Source organism: Nyctereutes procyonoides, unplaced genomic scaffold, assembly GCF_905146905.1.
Source record: "Nyctereutes procyonoides isolate TBG_1078 unplaced genomic scaffold, NYPRO_anot_genome, whole genome shotgun sequence".
Classification (NCBI taxonomy): domain Eukaryota; kingdom Metazoa; phylum Chordata; class Mammalia; order Carnivora; family Canidae; genus Nyctereutes; species Nyctereutes procyonoides.
Genome location: NW_026575141.1, coordinates 18,001,146 through 18,019,523, shown reverse-complemented (window position 1 = coordinate 18,019,523; position 18,378 = coordinate 18,001,146). Strand labels below are relative to the sequence as shown.

The 18,378-nt window shown below is 36.6% G+C and overlaps 1 protein-coding gene across 6 annotated transcripts in view; it reads right to left on the bottom strand.

The window, feature by feature from the left end:
- Positions 1-18,378, bottom strand: part of PPP1R9A (protein phosphatase 1 regulatory subunit 9A) — a 314,579-nt gene that overhangs the window by 198,992 nt on the left and 97,209 nt on the right. The gene's annotated exons all lie outside the window — the stretch shown is intronic.

Sequence of the window (18,378 nt, the reverse complement as noted above, 5' to 3'; positions counted from 1 at the left end):
TCTTTCCTAGCTTCAAAATACCTAAATGAGTTGAACTATATCTATGCTTCTAGAGAGGAGTCTATGAGGTATTTTGTTAGGGAGCTTTCTAAAGCAAAAGAATTCCATTTCTCCATGCTGCTGCCTGCTGCCCAAACAGAGCAGCCAATGGGTTCTTCTGAAGTTTGGTGAAAGGAGCAGAAATCTAAATGAGGAAAAATCCTATGGCCTACACTTACTACAAAATACCACACAGAACAACGTGGTAAGTGGCTCACAAAGAGATTCTGACTGAGCCACCATCTTCTCCTCAGCTTCAGAGATCCAAGTCATGAAGAGCTCCTCCCACTCCCACCAGAGTTTAAAAGTGAAGTTACACATAAGATAAGACTTTCCATGCAGTTGTCAATGTTATTTTCACTGTTACCCGATGTTCGTTTTTTTTGTTGTTGTTGTTCTTGGTCTTGAGAAATTTAAAAATGTACTGAGTTTTGCTGTAGTATTTCTTTCACGTACACAAAGGAGATTCTCCCAGTGACAAATGTATTGTGAGAAAAAATGCAAATATACTTCATCCATGTGAGGTCCAGGTTCTGGTTACTCTGCTCCCAATTCCCTCCGCAAACACATACCAGTCCTCTTGATAACAGCCATGACCTATTTCTATTACCTTCCCTCAGACATGATTTGTGAAAATGTTAATCATCTTGTTTGCTCTTCTTTCAACAACAATAAGATCCTTCATACCATCTCAACACACATAGACTCAAACAATGAAAAACATTCTAATGGTAGCAAGAGGAGAGAGACGAAGAATCCCACCAACCTTACTAAAAAAGCAATGACATAGCTTCCATGAAGGCAGTATGTTTTATCATGTATGGAAATTGCTCTGAAGATTTAGTCAATAATGACTTCGCAGAATGGAGACCAGAAGCAAGCAGGCTTTTGCACTTTTCCAGGGTAGAAATGATGAGAGCATGACATAGAGCAAGAGCCACAACAAAAGAAAGGGATAGAGGAAAAAGAGACATTGCAGAGTTAGAATTGATGGCACGTGGCAACTGATTGGACACAGAAGTGAAGGAAGAGGAAAACTGAAAAGAACTCTAAGACTGCTGTCCTGAGTTCCTGACTGTTAGGTGATGCCAATAACTAAAACTGGGAATGCAGAAGAAAAATTAGGCTCTGGAGAGATGATGTACTGACGGGCCACTCATGTGGAGATATCCAGGGGGAAGAATCTAACTTAATAACTTACTATTATATAATTCTATGATATAAAGGCTAAAATACATCCACATCTTCACCCGCTTCTAAGACCCTTCGTTTGAGAATCAAAGGACAAAAGCCCCCATGAGCATTAAGTAACTACCTTAATGCTGTAAACATCTAAAAATTTCTGTGCAAAAAAAAAAAAATAAAAAAATAAAATAAAAATTTCTGTGCAGGTCCAAGAATGAGTACTTTCACATTAGTCTAGACATTTTACTACATCAAGTATATGACCAAAGAAGAACAAGATAGAAAAAAACATATCGTAATTTGAAACACAAATTCCTTGGTATGCTCTTCAGCAGCCAGCTATGCTTAGCAAGGGAGCCCAGTTCTGAAATTTTCAGGTAAAGATATTTACTCACTTTAATAATATCTTTAATTTGGCTATTTATCAAATAACTAAATCACATTAAACTATCTCCCATTGTCTTAAGCAAAGAAAGAAACATAAGTTCACTGTATTTTATTAAAGTAGTGCAGCAGTTAGAGGTTTCTTTAATAAAAATTTTATTAAATTCATTTAAGAAAAATGAATTTCTTTATAATAACCATCCATCATCACCAAATAACCTATTCTGACAAATGTTTCCCCCTAAATTTCTTATGAATACTGCTAAGCCTCCAAGCACCAACTCAGGCACATAAAACAAAGAAAATTAAAACTTACTGCTAAGTTTTAGGAATGCTGCTACTTATGGGAGAAAGCTTGTGCAGAATTTTCAAAAACCTTAAACAATTTTTGTATGGAAAAAAGTTTTCTGTTATAGTTTTGTAAATCGCTATTGCTTTGAATCAGTCACAAATGTTTAATTTTTGATCATTCGAAAAGGATTTGACTTCTTTAAAGCAAAAAGAATTCAAGTCAGTAAGATTCAAGTCAGACACACACTTAAACTGCTCTGCGATAGCAAAATGAAAATCCTTTAACGAAAATAAAGAGTTAGAAAGGGCCCATGTCAAAAACAGATGGTCACGGTAGTAATGCCTGAAAAACTTTTGTTCTGAAAGGGAAGTCAACACAGGCCTTCTAAGAAAGATTACATTCTGGAACACCTGGGTGGCTCAGCCATTGAGCATCTGCCTTTGGCTCAGATCATGATCCCAGGGTCCTGCAGGGAGCCTGCTTCTCCCTCTACCTATGTTCCTGCCTTTCTCTGTGTATCTCTCCCGAATAAATAAATAAAATATTTAAAAAAGAAAGAGAGAGAGAGAAAGAAAGAAAGACAGACAGACAGACAGACAGACAGACAGACAAACAGATTATACTCTGACCATGAGATGAGAACAGGCTGGATAAACGTTCTAAGTAGTCTTCTAGGAGGAGCTGAATAGAAATGCAGAAGGTGTATCCAAATCAAGACATTATACACAGAGTTGACAATATCACTCAGTTAAAGATATGACCAACAGAAAGGAGGCCAAACCAAAGAGCCATTTTCATCAAAGACTCCAACTTCTCTTTCAAACAATGACAGCCCTGAGAGGTTACATGTGCTCTCTGAAACCTAGAATCCAGGGATCCCTGGGTGGCGCAGAGGTTTGGCGGCTGCCTTTGACCCAGGGCGTGATCCTGGAGACCCGGGATCGAATCCCACATCGGGCTCCCAGTGCATGCAGCCTGCTTCTCCCTCTGCCTATGTCTCTGCCTGTCTCTCTTTCTCTCTCTGTGACTATCATAAATAAATAAAAATTTTAAAAAAATAAAATAAAAAAATAAAACCTAGAATCCAATAGCAAGATTCTGGACATTCATCCAGTTGATTTTTTTGTTGTTAATTTTCAAAATCAACAATTTTCATACAACCATTATATGATAGTGGATGCTAGTTCAGCAGCAGCTGAAAAGGCATATAATGACCAAAAAGCTTCTATGAATTTTATAACTGTATAATAGAAATCACACTTCATTGAACAGAATTGCTTCTACATCAACTTGCAAAACAGTAATACATATGTGAGTCATATATTATTAATTAAACCTATAGTCAATGCTGGGTTTGCAGAACTCTTAGAATCACCCAGCACACGTTTATGAGTTTGAAATACCAGGTAAAGCTTATCCCAGAGGTTTTCTTAAAAAACAGAAATGATGCAAAATAGGTTGCTATAATAATGTTTCTATTTATTGTACTTCTTACATAATATTTATCTTTCACACCCAAGTTTCTCAAGTTAGCTCCCAGGAAAAGACTATCTTATTTATCTTAAATCCTACCAGTCACATATTTTTTTAATAAAAACCTTAAAAAATGACAAATAAATGAATGGGTTATATAATATAAGAAGTCATAAAATAGATTTAATGGGTGCTATTAAGGGGAGAAATATTCCTGAATTTTTATCATCTTAGCCAATGAAAAATACACATCAATATTTGTATTTACAACTTGTTTTATGTTAACTTTTTGTACTACCATTTAATATACATTTTTGTTTTCTGTAAAATTAGATGTGGAATTAAAACACACAATGAAGTCTTCTAATTCTGTTGACAGCTGTTCCTTTCAAAAATAAATAATCTGGAAAATGTAATTAAATCCCATTTTAATTTTGTTTATACAAATAAAACTGCATTCCATCTAAGGAAAAATAGGAAATATTTATTAACCAGCATCCTTTTATACTTATATTTTGTTATATCCGGTTAGCCTATAGATTATTTTTTAACCTTCAAACAGCTTCTATATGGATTTCTACATGGATTACATCCAACTGTCAAAACCTAAAAGAATTAGCTGCCTCAACAATATGTTCCCTTTAAATCTATACTTCATATCATAATGCAAAAGGATAAAGAGGTCCCCAGTGAATCAATCTTCATAATTAGCAAAAGTTATCACAAAGCCAAAAGGAAAACTGAAAGTTTTCCTGGTGAGGTTGGGGAAATTCTTCAAAATCTCCTTCGGTTTCAGCAAAGGTAGAACCTGAGAGAAAGCGTACTTAGTTAGAATAGACTTTTTGGGCTCAACAAGAGAGTCAGCTAGAGCACTCAACTATACTTACAACAAAGCAGGATCAGAAACGTTCTTTACTGTGAATAAACAATGACCTCATTCAAACCAGTCACAAAAAAGATCCTGGAGAATTGAGGCGATTATGGTTCAAGGAGTGAATTCTTGAAAACAATTTTCCAACAGTGAGTTGGAAAAATATAGTTAAAGATCAAGTCACTGAAGACTGAAATTATATTGATGACACTCAATAACTGACATAATACACAACAACTAAAATATGTACTGTAAAACATTCCAAGAAACTCACTTCATGGTCCCTACTGATACAAGTTATTCATTTATACTATAGATGTAAGGAGCCATTAAAAATAATGCAAAGAGATGACATATTGACTTTAATCTTGGGGTGTGAACGACTCTAACTTCAGTGGAGGTACATGCGACACAACTGCCAACAGTGGTGTGTGTTACACAGCACCTGGAGGGCTCTAACTGGTCCTTCTCTGCTTTCCTGAATCACTCCATTGTTGAAATCAACAAATCCAGGAAGAGAGGCCGGCACCAAAACCAAGATACACAAAAAGCTTTCAATTACAAATATCACAATGCACTTGGCTGAGGGCCATTGTTCCTCTGAGAAAGAACAAGGAAAGAAGACTTGATCAACCCAGTTGGTTATAAGCGTTTGGAAATAATTTTGGAATTACAAGGTCAAGATCTGAATGTTTGCTCCTTATTTGAGGATGCGTGGGCTTTTTATTTCTGTACTAATTTAATCATAGATGATGGATTATTTACAAACATGCGATTTCAAGCTGGTAGGAAAAAGGAGGAGGTGAGAAGCCAGTAGCTCAATAGCAGCTGCCGTCCACATCAGCTGGAATCCATGGCACAGAATCCCCGGGACTCAGTCCAACTATTTACCCAGGCAGGCCTCCATCTTTTCTCTCTGGAAAGTATCTTCTTAGAAAATGAGCATATTAAGGACAATTTTTAATAGAAAAGAGAACAGTAAGTGCTCCATATGATGCTCCAAATTCCAACGTTATAAAATAGTAGAGTCCAAAAGATAATAAGCAATGTAAAGGGTCATCAGGCCATCTGCTTTTAGGAAAAAAATATCTGAAACATTTAATAGAAATAATATCTAATCTTAATGATGCTCAATGCTGAGAATTCTACAGCTTTCTTTAATAGCCTGTTTCAGTGTTTAATAACTCCTTAATTCAGAAATGATAGACCCTTCTCTGTTGCTGAAATTTAAGAGCATTTTCTCCATTTCATTTTTTTTCCCATTTCATTTTTGAAGAGATGAAGTACAGTACGGATCAATATAATAATCTCTCATATGCTTGAAGGAGTTAGTCATCTTGCCTAATTTTCTAAGGACAAAATGAAATCCCAAGTGTTTTTCAATTCTACTCATAGGACCCATTTTCTATTCTTTCCATCTCCATTCTTTACTGAATCCACTCAAATTTTGCTGCATCTTTTTCAATCAAATCTATTCCACTAACAAAAACTGGATCAAACTATATTTATTGAGCTTAAATAACGGAAAAGATTGCTACTAACAACAACGATGTACTGGATAGCCCTTTTATCATTTTCAAGTCATTTTCATATTTAGCTTCCTTTTCCAGACTCACCAGAACCTTTCACATTAAAAACAGAAGATCAACGTCATAAGACTGGTCTTTCAGACAATATTGCAAGGGCAAAATGTTCTCATTTGCTTTTCTCAACTTCAACGACTTACATACTGTTGAAGAGGCAGAAGGGGAAAGAGCATGAGTGCCAGTGAGGAGGAACAATCGAGATGCAAGAGGAAATTCACTTCAGGTGGCCTCAGTCTCTCCAGGACATGGGAGATGAGAATGATGGATAAAGTATGGGTTTCAGGACTTGAGGAGAGAGAAAGTAGGTGAAAGCAGCCAGTGGGGGACGGTGACCAGAAATTAACCACAAACAACTAAAAAAAAACAATAACTGCCTCATTCCCCCTCCCTTAGCTTAACGCTTCCTTTGGTGTGTCTCCCTGTCAGTCAAAGTTGGAAGCACAGAGCCTCCAATGCGTTATCTCTCTTCTGAGATAAGTGGAATTTCAATGTTGGCCAAGCTCCAGAGCAAGCCACTAAAACTTACCTCTGAATTACTTCAAAGCCTAAGAAAATCAGTGAACAAGAGGCTTTTAAGCTTACTGTATCGAAAGACAGAAGTGGGGAGAATGATTAAGACAAACGGTGGAATTAGGAGTAGAAAACAAAGGGTGGAGGGGCAGCCTGTTCCAGGTAGAAAGTGAAATTTCGTGTATAGAAGAGATGCTTTCATTATTAGAGAAGAACCTCACTTGAAGTTTTCCATTCATTTGTGCTGTGTGCGTTATGTATTACTGTCCAAAGTATCTCAATTGTACAGACACAAGCAAAGGTATTTAGTGGTGGGTGTCTGTTCTTTATCTGCAGCTATTCGGGGCAGAAGGAAGTCTTACCATTCTGTTGGCATCACCCTAATGAGGCGCCACTAATTATTACTTCAGAGCATATACATACCTCCAGTGAAAGAGAACCCAAGGGGAATTCAAGTCTCTCTAGAATTCAATTTGAAATCTCATTCCCTTAAGTAATGGAAATACCACAAAGGAATACAATAATGTAGTTTTAAAGAAAGTAGAGGGGAAAAAAAGACTTAATTTAGCAGTCTCATTTTTTATACATGTTACTGTGGCTACATGGTAGCAAGATGTCCATGTCTCTAGTTATAAAGGGAAAACATTTTAAAAATACGGTTCTAAGTTAGTGAAACTGATACCAAATGGAGTACCTCAAATATGTCTTAATGGAACATTTTTCAGCAAAATTATACTTGTATATGTATTGGAAATATAGTAATTCCAAAATGAGAGTTATCGGCTAAAAGTCTGTACCTGGAATTTATTTCAACATGTGCATGATACTAAAAGCATTATATTTTGGTGGCCTGATAGCTTTCTCTTTCTCTCGATCATGAAAATAACATTAGACAATCTGCTGACTAAATCCACCATCAATAAGAAGCTTTATTCTAGATCAACACATCATGAGGTTCCCTTTACTGTGTACTTGTGAAGAACAGGTAAATTGTCCAGCCACAGATATTTACAGATTATACAACAAAGAAAACTGACACACTGCAAATCATCTAAAACATCACAGTTTATGGTTTATGCCCTTTGCCTCTTCTAATGAAGCCTATCAGCTTCAAAAAGCTGTTTCAGGGTTTTAACCCAAAATTTTAGAAAGAGACCCATTTCATTGCCATAATGTGTTTGTATCCCATATTCCTGAAGCACTTTTTCTTTCTTCTCCACTCCTAATTCTGCCATCTTCTGAAAAAGTCAATACTTAACGGTATAATCCTAAAGCTAAATGCTTCAGGCAAGGGTATATGTTATTCACAACCGGACTGGAAGTCCTTGGGGGCTGTAAGAGTGTCTCGGACAGCCAGGTGACCACTGCTTCCCCCTGGCTCTGCCACACTCGGGCCTGGGACCAAAGAGTGCCGGGCGCAGATGGTGATGAGGACCTTTTCCCCACCTATAAGTGAGGCCTAGAAAGAGTCTTCTGTCCTCAAGGATGTACTTACTACATGACTTGCCTAGCATTTGCCCTCTATTTATAAAGGTCCTATGTAAAGAGTTATAATTTCCATTTGCAACACTCAGTGAGTGGTCAGTTTCTTGAATGGACTCTTCAGCCCAGGTCCCGCAAGTCTCACTAAAAACCAGTTTAAAGAAATAATGAATTTTTAAAGACTCATAATACATAATAACAAACCATAATTAATATTTTATATAAGTCACTTCAGAATGATGTAATATTCCTTAAAAGACATGACAGTTAATTATCCCCATTCTATTAACGCAGGAGACTCCCAGTTACAAGAAATTGCAAATAAAAGAACACGCGGTGGGGGCACCTGGGTGTTGCAGCCGGTTAAGCATCTGAAATCCTGTTTCAGCTAGGTGGGGACCACATGGTGGGGAGATCAGGCCCTGTGTGGGGCTTCCCACTCAGGGTGGAGTCTGCTGAAGACTCTCTTTCCCTCTCTCTCTTTGCCCCTCCCCCAGCTCTTTCTCTCCCAAATAAATAAATCTTAAAAAAAAAAAAAAAACACTCAATGAACCATAGGTTTTGCAATAGGAACATTATCAAGTACACATTCTGATATTCAGATGATAATTGGATCAATGCAAATATTTCAGGGAGGCTATAAAGGAACAGCATAAAAATTCTTAAGAAATGAAAATGAATCATTCTTCTCAAATTTGCCAAATAATCCTACATCTAAATTGGTAAAATGAAATATAACTACAAATGAAATAAAACTGAGCTCTCTGGAAGACTTTAAATTCTGCCAATGCAAGTTTCCAGAAATGCAGTTAAAATCTATTTTCTCCTGAGATTAAGAGCGGAAAGGCTTTTCCTCCTATTTTTCTGCATGACAGAGTCTTTGCAGATTATAAACAGACACAGAGGCTCACTCCTAAAACTCTTGGAGAAGAAACCAGCATTTGGAGAATCTTGCACTAACGTATGTCATGACCTCATGTGCAGCTGGCCTGTTCTCCATGCTCATTACTACCAAGATGACTTCAGCCATGCCCCTCCTTCCAGTTTCCATTCCCAGAAGTTCACATTCTTCATTCAATCCCAGAATTTCCCAGACCATACTCTGCAAAACGTTACAGGCCCAGGAGACACTAAATGCATATTTTTGTCAAATAAGTTTGGAAAACATTTCATATCAACAATAGGATATCTCCTCACAGAAATCACAAAGCGTAGTTTGGGGCAGAATATGAGGGTCCTTGAGAGACAGGCTACAAAGGGAGAGTTTATTCTGTAAAGCAAAGCGAGAAGCGTAGAAAAGGTGAAGCTGGGGAGAGAGATGATTAATCTGTTTCACACAACATGTACAGGATGCTGGAAAGGGGCCTGGGGAGAAGAGTGAGCAATCAGCACAATAATCATGATACGCCAGGACTGAGGAAGAAACAGAGAGATGAGAGCACAATGAATGACTTGTGCAGAAAATGAAACGTGCCTCACGAGAAAACTGGACATAGCATGAGAACGAGGGTAGAAATGATGGTGTTCTCTGCTGTCATCATTTTCTCAGTGAAACAGAAGGCAAGATAGCCTGAGTGAGGGGCAGGTGAAAATTTAAAGACATGGGAGGACAATGATGAAGGTCGGGTTTTGGGTCAACTCCTATGGGCAACAGGAAAGGAAGCTGACCACCTATACATCGTCACTCACGGAGCTGTCCCCAGCCCACCCAGCCCCACGCAAGCTTACCCTCTCCTAAGTCCCCCATGATACTTTGTGAGGCAGGTACCTCCCTAGTGGTGACTTTAAAAACTGCACATCATTATTATTATATTCATTGTTATTATCATCATCATTATACATAATCCTTTCTTACTTTCTTCTACCAGATTTTAACTACTCAGTTGGGAGAGAGGGAGATTATTAGGTCTTACTTCGCCTGCATCACCTTTCATAACATGTGACATTTAATTGGCATTAAAAAAAAATCATTGCTAAATTGAAGGTGTGAATGTGTACCCTTAAGTATTTGAAACCTTGTTTTAACATCCATCTTTTCTGCCCTTGCTACCCCGTAGGTAAAGTATTTTTCCCATCTGGCTTATTTCAAGATTTTCTCTTTCTCTTTGGTATTCAGCAATTTAAATAGGATGTGTGAGTTGTTGGTCTTTGTTTTTAGTTTACTTGTTTGATTGCTTTTGGTATTTATGCTACCTGGTGTTTTCTGAGCTTCCCGTGTCTGCGGTTTTCATTAATTCATTAATTTTGGGAAGTCATTAATTTTGGAAAGTCTTGGCCATTATCAATTCAAATATTTTTTCTGCTCCTTTTTCTCTTTATCCTCCTCCTGGTACTCCAATTATAGGTATGTAAAACCTTTAAAAATTGTCCCACAGTTCTTGAATGCTTTTTTTTTTCCTTTTTACTTTTCTTTGCATTTCAATTTAGGAAGCTTCTATTGACCCATCTTCAAACTCACTAATTCTTTCCTCAGCTATTGTCAAGTCTACTGATGAACTCACTGATGCCATTCTTCATTTCTGTTACAATGCTTTGAATTCTAGCATTTTATTTTGGTTCTTGGAGTTTCCATCACCATTCTTTTATAATCCATCTATTCTTGCATGTTTCTACTTCTTTGATTAGAGCCCTTTTGCATTAATCAGTTATATTAAATTACCTGCCCAATAATTCTAAGGTCTATATCATGTCTGATGACTGCCTTATCTCTTCAGAGATGCCTTGTGATTTTTTTGTTGAAAGCAGGACCATTGTACTGGGAAACAGGAACAGAAGTAAACAAACCTTCTATGTGAAGATGTCTGCTCATTTGGCCATGCTCTGGGTTGTGTTTAATGTTTGCGCTAGCTGTAGGTGCCATAGACAACACATTCCTCTCCTGTCTTTGTTTTTGTCCCCAGCTCCTGACTTTGGGCTTCCCTATTTAGTTCTCCTTGGAGGAAGTCTGTGTTTTGTAGTTCTTGTAGCTAGAATTCCCTGTTATTATACTGAAGACCTGTTGGAATAGTGGTAAAATATTGTGAGAGGTAGCATTCCATGATCTTCTGATTAAACTCCAGTCTTCTAAGATTTCTATGCCTCTGGCCTGTGCCCTTTACAAGTGTTTCTTCTTAAAAGGTATTTCCCTTATTTCCTTCAATAAGACAGGAAGGCTACAGGGGACTAGAAATGAAGGTCTGATTCCCATGGCTCCAGGACAAGGTTCTGACAAAGTCTTTCCACCCTCAAGAGTAGCCTTTTTATGGAGACAGCTCTGGGTGTATTTTATGATGACTACTTAACCACTCCTCCTGTCAGATTCATGCTGATACATTTTCAGATCTTCACTGTGAGAGCTTGGTGGGGTTCCCATTGGTAAGGCTCAAGAACATGTGAGGGCTGGGACCCAGTCTAAGATTGGAGCTTCCCATACATTGTTAACTCATTAACATAACATCAGCGTACACTCAGTCTTGAGCAATTTATCAAAATTACCATTTAAGGGGCACCTAGGTGGCTCAGTTGGTTAAGCATCTGCCTTCAGCTCAGGTCATGATCCCCAGGTCCTGGGATCAAGCCCTATGTCATGGAGATCCCTGCTCAGTGGGGAGTCTGCTTCTCCCTCTCCCTCTGCCCCTCCCCTCTGCTCCTTCTGTCTCTCTCAAATAAATAAATAAAATCTTTTTTTAAAAAATTACCATTTAAGAGTTACTGCTTCAGAAGCTTCTACTCCAGGTAAGCAGATTTGGTTTACACGCACTGCATGCAGCCATCCCTCCAAATTTCAGGGTGACAGTTTGCCCTGTAACCTTAGATATATGATGAGAGATACTGATTTTTTCAATTTGTCCAGCTTTTTCTTGTAGTAAGGATGGAAGTAACAACTATGAAGATCTCCAATTGTCAGAGCTGAAATTGGAAGTTTCAACATCCACTTTTCATATTAAGCTGATGTAAAAATGCACGCACATGCACTCACGTGCACACATCCACCATATGCACATACACATACAAGCACACACACCCCATTCTTTCAGACCCCTATACTCAAAAAATGAGTAAGGGAAGAAAATACTTCTACAGAGTACATTCAAAAGTGCTAATGACTGATAACAACTTCAGTATTCTTCAATGACACAAACTTGCCATTTGGGGTCAGAAGATCTGGCCTTGAGACTTTTTAGATGTAATAGATCATGTCTACTTTTGACTTCTCTGCTCTTAATTCAATCAAATGATAAATTACTTTTTTGGGCATTACAAAATGTGAGTGTTAATAGGTTATTATCATAACCCTATGTAGCGTTTTCTTTTTAAAATAAAAAAATAAGGGGATTCCTGGGTGGCTCAGTGGTTTAGCATCTGCCTTCGACCCAGGGCATGATCCTGAAGACCCGGGATCGAGTCCCACATCAGGCTCCCTGCATGGAGCCTGCTTCTCCCTCTGCCTGTGTCTCTGCCTCTCTCTCTCTCTCTCTCTCTCTCTCTCTCTCTCTGTGTGTGTGTGTGTGTGTGTGTGTGTTTGTGTGTGTGTGTCTCATGAATAAATAAATAAAATATTTTTAAAATTTAAAAGTAAAAAAATAAAATAAAAAGATAAGAGTGAAAATGCTTTATATTTTTAATATAATCACTAATGAAGACATTTCAAATAGTGAGGAGAATCAGTATTTTCTATTTAGATCTCTACCATTGTGGTTCAGTTTCTTTGTTTCACTGCTTCTGTCTTTTCCTCTTCCCAAACATAATAGCCAATTTTTAAGTTAAAGAAGCATGAGCAAAGATTTACATTTATAAATTTTTCATTTCTAGTTACGGAAATTTTAAGAGTACAACAAACAGAGAAAAATAATTGACAACTATATACCCATAACCCAGTCTCAACAATTACCAACATTTTTGTCAATCTTGCCTTATCTCTCTCTGCCACTTTTCTTCTCCCAGAATATTTTAAAGCAAATCCAAGATAACCTACAACTCCTTCAGTATACATCTCTATTGGATAAGAAGGTCCATTCACTGGTATCATGACTTTGTTCTAACCCATTTTGAGGAGAAGTGACCTCTTTTCCTGTATAGGAGTGACAACTGCACGGTTTTGCCCCTCGTATTGGTCATATGGAAGCCTAAGATGAGAAGAGCATTGTGTGAGCACTGAGCAATCAAAGGGGTGAAATCAGTTGGATATTTTTCACTGATTCTCTCCTCTGCCCTTCTATCCTCCATCTGGATAGCTGGACAGGACAACAAGCTAAGAACATTTATCTTATAATTCTAGATGAGAATTAGTTCTGCACATAGAAGCAACACGTCTAAGATGATGAAAGCAGAAGTGAAGCAGAGGCCATTTCCTGCATCCTTTTGGCCGTTTCAATTTTAAACAAAGACAAGGAAAAGTGACGTTTTCTACAGAAGTATTTATAATGGCACTTTCCAGTTTTCCAGGTGTCAAGAGGCAACTGTGGCCACAGCAGCAGCAGATTAATTCTGGCTTCCTGAATACTTAATTGCAGCTATGGGTTATGTTCGCAAACTCACAGTTCCAGGAACAGTCTCAGGGGTACACAGCTCTTAAGTGGATCGAGTCTGTACTTTTTGGAAGTCACTCCAGTTGGAACAGCCTAGAATCCATTCTTTGTATCTTCAATCAACTTCATTAGCACCTAAGTCCCTTACATTAAATACCTTCCTGTTTAAAACACATCTTATTTCTGTTCCCTGGACTAAATCTTGACATACACTATTTGATATTATCTGTGGAACTAAAACTAAATTTTTATGAACAAATACTTAATTTTATTATATGATACAGTAATTTTTCTATTTTACCTGTCCCATTTAAAATCCCCTTTAAAAAATACCCTTAAATTTATATTCACTTTAAAATTTAAATTTCCATTCTTATCTATTCTTTATATAAAGAAAATGTTGCTTGCAGCTCTTTGAATCTATTTCATGACCTCTCCCCCAGTAGATTGCAAGCTTCAGTGTTACACCATAGTGTTATTAAGAGAACTTTAAGTATATTATAGAAAATCACAACACCACTTACTTATTTTTCTTTTATTCCATCCTAGCCTACATAGTACACAATCTGGAGTTTTTCCAGCTATCATTTTATTGATCTCTACTCAAAGTACAAGACAGCTCTCAGGCAAGTCTCCTCGTAACTAAGTAGTATTTTTAAGAAACAGACAAAAATGGAAAACAGAATAGGAAAAAAGTGGTATGACTGACATTCAGGTTTGGGGAAAAACTACTCTTAACTTAAAAGAATGCAGGTTTTTCATGAAATCATTTTCTGAAAGCTTTCATTGACCAGAGGTTTTTTGTTTTTTTTTTTTGTTTTTTTTTTTTATTAAAACGTACCTCCAGAAACCATATGCAATGTTTGATTTTTTTCCTCCATCTACTCATTAGTCAAACAGAAATAAATCTAATGGGGACCAAAGGAACTTTAAAAAACTAATAAGAATCCTTAAATCTTGTTATATGAATAGTGAACTATATTCAGTTTTTAGTTCTTGATTCCAAAACCAATAAAATCACAGCAAAATGTTAAATGAATCCACAGATCTCAGAGGATAACAGATCATAAAACTCCCACAGATTTGGCAAGGTGACAATCACTGACAGAAGGAGGAAAGATATATAAATATAGGCTAAAGTTTCACATTTTTCTATTCTAAAAAGAATGAGCTTTATGTAAAAAGTGGGGTTCTTAACTACAAAATATTTTTTCTATTTTAACAAATTGATAACATTAATGAGCACTATCTTTATGCATTATATATCTTCCTTTCAATAGGAAAAAATGCTTTGAATCCACGTGTATCATAAAGCTCAGTAGGCTTAAACTTTGATTTTCATGTTTTGAATAGAAATTTTTCCAAAAATGTATTATCTTCTCTCTTGCTTAGTGAAACAAAATAAAATGAATAATAATTAGTTTTTTGATGCTTCAGGTTTTTCATTGTCATAATCAATCACCATTATGAAGTACTATGCTGCTCTCAGGAGTTACTGATAGGTGACAAAAGTTTAAGGTGAAAACATCATGGACGCTGGCTGTTGGAAACAACCTGGTTCAGACCAAAGCCCTCACAACTTTCCAGCACTATGATAATAGGCAAACTAATTAACATCCTTACATTTAAGTTTCATCTGCTATCAAACAGAAACCATATGCTGTTCTCATAAAGTTGTTAAAAGGATTAAATGAGTATATGTAAAAAAAAATATAGTAATGCCATTAACACTATTAAAAACAAATTATCTGTTACTTCTTAAACCAGAACATTTCATAATTCTGAAAAACTAACACAACTTTAGAACAAACTGGTAGGTAAGAGGGGCACTACTGTCTCTGTAGAATCAAATAGAAGCAACTTTTAAAGTTAAAACCACATAAGATGGTAACTTTACACCTTAAATCAGAATATATTTAAAACAGATGTTTGTGAAAATTGTATCCTTTTAAATTTTGTTTTGTTTGTTGCTGCAGTACAGACATGCAACTAATTTTATTTTAATTTTGTACACCAGAAATCTTGCTAAGTAGCAATACATCTAGCAAAAGACATACAAGAATCTAAAGATAGCTTTATAAAATTTTACTAGGACATTTAAGAAGACCTAGGTAAATGAAGAGATATATGGATTCATATGGATTAAAGAGTAAATTATCCCCAAATTCTTCTACAGATTTAATGTAATTACAATCTAAAATTACAAAAGGGTCTGGATGGAAAATTTATATGAAAATGCAAAAGGCCAAGAGTAAACAAGCCAATCTTGAAGAACAAAGTGAGAGAACTCTATCAGATATGAAAGAGTTATTATTAAAAAAAAAAAGAACAGCAATTAAGACAGCACAGTACAGCTGTGTTGGGGTGCCTGGGTGGCTCAGTCAAGTAAGCATCTGCCCTCAGCTCAGGTCATGATCCCAGGGTTCTGGGATCGGGCCCTTATGGGTCCCCTGCTCAGCAAGGAGTCTACTTCTCTCTCTACCCATCCACCCCACCTGTGATCTCTCTGTCACTTTATCTCGAATAAACAAATTAAATCTTTAAAACAAAACCAAAAAAAAAAAAAAAAGAATAGTAGATCTACAACAATAGAGAAACAAAAGACAATTGGGACAGACTAGGGAAAATAGAAATAGACCCATAATATATGAATATGAAGAGTTGACTTAGGACAAGAGTAGCACTTCATGGAAGTAGAGTAAGGACAGTCATTTCAGTAAATAATGTCGGGACAATTAGCTATCCATATGGAAAATAAATTAGGTCCTTCCCTCATAATATCTAGAAAAAAACAAAACAAATTCCAGATGACATTTTTCAGGCCTTAATGTGAAAGGCAAAACTATGTATTTAATTTATAAAATATAAGAGAATTTCTTCATAATCTTGGGGGAAGAAAAAATTTTTAAACAACATTCTAAAATCATGATTTCCATAAAGGGAATAATTGATACACTTGACTAAATTAAAAATAATAAACAGCTGTTCGATGAAAAACATAATAAGGAATGGGAAGACAAGCTATAGAGTGAGACAAGATTTCTAGTCAAACTCTATACAGAAATTCTACAAAGAAATTCTACAAATTCTACAAAGACAGATGCATAGAATGGAAAAAGAATAAAGTACTTGGACATGTACTTTTCAAATACATAATAAGGTGAAAAATACTACCAAGGGATACATACAAGAATTAAAAATTAATTTTATTTTAAAAGGAACAAAGTAAAAAAAAATAAAGAAATAAAAAATAAAAGAAACAGGGGTGCTCAGCTGATTGAGTGTCCAACTCCTGATTTCAGCTCAGATCATGATCTCAGGCTTGTGGGACAGAGCCCCACTCCAAGCACTCTCTGTGCTCGGTGGGGAGACTGCTTCTCTCACTTCTTTCTCTCTCTGCCTCTTCCCCTGATTGTTCTCTCTCTCCAATATAAATACATAAATAATTTTAAATTTTTTAAAATTAAAAAGAACAAAGTGCTTATCATTAAAGTAAGGGGTAGTGGTTGCCTCTCAAAGTTAGAATGATTCAGAGGCAATGACAATATTCTTATTTCTTCATGTGGGAGGTAGTTACATGGGTGTTTATTTTAATTTATTCATAATCATAAAACTGTACAAGGGTTTTATACATTTTTGTGTATGCATTATATTTTGTAAAGAAGCAGATTTTCTTAAGTATACTAAATAGCATACTAAAAGAACAGACCAGATGGTGACAATGTTCCAGATAACCCAGACTATATTCCCCAAAACAGATTCTCCTCAAAATGTAACTTCTAGACTCAAATTGTCCCCATTTTGTTGTTCTAGAGTCAGACTATAGACTCATACCTGTAGGTCATATACTACTTTCTCCAGAGAAGGCTACATGGACATGGTGTCATGTGATCTGGGTCTTAAGGAATAAGATTTGGATGTGGTTAGGCTGGGGAAAGGATTCAATTAGTCCTCCTAATCCTACTGTCAGAGTTTGATGAGTAAATCTCGAGTAAGTTTGCTTTCTTGGATCTCAGTTTCCTCATTCAATTAAAAAAAAAAAAAAAAAGAAGAAGGATTAAGCCTAGGTAAAAAAGCAAGCATTGAGTTTTTTCTCCCTGGTGATAAGCTTTCACAACTTGCATATTTGAGAAGAATTCCATAGATGTGCCTGGTCAATTAGCATTCACTGTGATCTCAAGCAACTAAGAGCATAAAGAGGAAACCTTTGGCTGGATGAGGAGGAAAAAGTGACAAACTGCATGCTTGACTCAACTAGCGTGAATAGGAAAATTAGACAGATCAGGAACCAAGAAATTATGGGCCTCAGTTACCAAACAGAAACAATAACTTCCATGCTACATATCCTGAAGCTCATGTTATAAAAATTGTCAACGTGATACAAGGAGGACAAACTGTAAAGAGCACCCTCACTTCTTAACACAAACAGGTTACAGGAGAAGTCAAAGGAGACAAGAATCAAGTCCTGTCTTGAGCATCTACCAGCGGGATAACTGACCCACAGATGAGTTGGTCCAATCCAGTTCCAATCATTTAAGGTTCTTTCCCCAACCCTATAATCATATGTAAAGTAACACTTCCACAACTTTGTACCATCTAGGAGTATATGCTCTCTTAATAGTGCTTTTATGAGAAACCTAATAAATACTAATTCAATATTATAACTAAGATAAATTAAAAACCATCACTTTATGAAAGAATTCAAAATAAAGTTTCTTTAAATAGTTTTCCCAGGAACTAAAGTGTGAAAGCTAACATTTTATATATACCTTCCTAAAAAGGCAATGTTATATTCAGTTATACCTATGACTATCTCCCAAAGCTGATTAGAGGAGAAAAGAAAGGAAGAACAAGTTTCCATTAAAACCAAATTGAAAATCAGGTATAATGGTTTCAGTTTAGGTGAACTTGAGGCTGGTGCTGAATAGCCACAGACTTCTGTACTTCTTGGTGCTTTGACGGAGGGCCTGCTTGCCACTTCCCCACACAAGCTGCCCAGTCCCTGCACCATAACCCCTGCAGGGGCCACCAGCCCTGGCCCTGCCCAAC